Genomic DNA, 2,230 nt, shown 5'->3' with positions numbered 1-2,230 from the left:
CACTTAACGTCATTTCCACCAATAGGTTTTACAAACACTTTTTGAAAATGATTTTTGTAAAATGCCTTTGGAGGTCTTTGTCTAAGTCTCTCCTTGACTTTAGGAAAACCTGTTAGAGATCATTTTCCTTATTAAAACTAAGTCTTGACTTATTATAGTAAGGAACTTATATGGAAAGGATATGCTCTAATGTTTTTGATCCATTTGAAAATCTTGTTGAAATATTTGAAAATTCTTTCTTCAAAGAATCATTTTATTTGACAAGTAAATCTTGACTTTCTTTTGTTTGTAGAAAATCTCTTTGCAAAATTTCAAAAATTTCTTTTTGAGAAAGATCTTGTTGCCTAAGCCATGAATTCTCCTTTTAAGTTTAGAGATCATTTTAAGAAAAGATTTGAGATTTAAGCAAAGCTGATTTATATATTTTGAAACTTTGATAGGAATTGCTGAATGACTTACCTCGATTTCCTCATCAGATTCTGAGTCTGTGTCTGAGTCAGACTCTAATTTTGAATCTCGTGTCTCGAGTCGACTCAGATTCTGAATGTGCTATCAAGCATATATTTCCTTGCTCATCATCTTCTTTCATGTTTCTTTTCTGGCCATTCTGCTTGTATTGTCTTCTTCCATCAAATTTCCTTCATTTTCTATTTAGTTTCTTGAATTTCTTGATCATAAAAGCAAGTTCTTCGTCGTCCATATCATTTTCTGAGTCTGTACCATCAGAATCAGCGTTAGATATTAAAGCGATGGACTTCTTACCTTCCGGATCTTCGTCGTTGATTTGTTCCACTTCGTAGGATTGAAGAGTGCCAATCAATTCATCAACAGAAAGTGGCATAATCCTTTGAGTCTCCCGGATTGAGGTCTTGACATGGTTCCAATCTTTTGAGAGATCTCGCAAGAGTTTGTTGACCTTCATTGGGGAAGAAATTGGCTGACCTTGATATGCTAAACCATTTACAATTTCTGTAAAACGGCTGGACATATCTCCAATTGACTCTCCTTGCTTCATCTTGAAGGTTCATATTTGCCGAGCATGAAGTTTACTTTTGTCTCTTTTACATGATCGGTCCCTTCATATGTAACATGAAGTCTATCACAAACTTCTTTTGCTGTTTCACATGAAGATATTATGTTATATTTATTAGGAGACAATGCACAATATAAAGAATAAATGACTTTTGCATCAAGCGCTTCTCTTTTGGACATCTCCGTCTGAGACATAGGAGCGGGGGGTTTGGTTTATTTGTCTTTGCCAATCTTATTTGATGTAGACGTAGTAGTGAAATTGATTCATCTTTCCACAACATCCCATTGCAAGGAATCTCTGGATCTTAGGAATACTTTCATTTTGTTCTTCCACACGTTGTATTCATTTCCATCAAAATATGGTGGCCTGGTGTTGCTTTGTCCCTCCATAAGTCTTGGTGCCAAGATACTAGCCATAGAAGATCTTTAGCTCAAAAGTTAAAAACACTTTTATAAATCGAGCACTTGGCTCTGATACCAATTGAAAGTGCTAGTATCAACACTTAGAGGGGGGGTGAATAGGTGTAAAAATAGATTCTACAAAATGCAATGAAAACCTTTACTTTTAACTTGAATCTGAATAACAACAGACTTTTGAAACTGAGTCTGAAGAGCAGCAGATTTTGAGCGAGATCAGACTTTAACAGTTAAATAGAACTATGAACAAAATAAAGAGATTCAAGGAAGAGAATAAGAACACAAGGTTTATAGTGGTTCGGCTTAATCCAAGCCTACGTCCACTCTCCCACACTAACAGCCTTCTTGGCTGGATTCCACTATGCAATCAACAAGAGATTACAACTTTGAGTGCAAATACTTAGTAGTAGATTATGCTATTTCACTAAGTCACTCTTTTGGTATTTCTCTCACGATCACAAACGTTTAAGCTCACAAGAGACAAATGTATGATCGAAGGTCGCTCAGACTTTGGAATTATAAATTCTACGCTCCGTCTCTTACTTGCTCATCGGTCCTTCATCTCCTTAAATACTCCTCCACTTCCAAACTAGCCGTTAGACAGTATCTTGAGGATCATCTTCCAATCTACCCATTGGACAGATCTGTATCTAGAAGATTTGGTAACCGTTGAGTGACAAAAGTAGAATCCCAAATTGATTCCGATCGCCCATACAAACAGAATATTGGTTTCCACAAGTAGAGCTTCTTCGTATAGAAAGTTCTTGTCTTCAAGATCCAA

Source organism: Eucalyptus grandis, chromosome 9 (assembly GCF_016545825.1).
Source record: "Eucalyptus grandis isolate ANBG69807.140 chromosome 9, ASM1654582v1, whole genome shotgun sequence".
In the NCBI taxonomy this organism is placed as follows: Eukaryota; Viridiplantae; Streptophyta; class Magnoliopsida; order Myrtales; family Myrtaceae; genus Eucalyptus; species Eucalyptus grandis.
Note: the sequence above shows the minus strand (reverse complement) of the source record.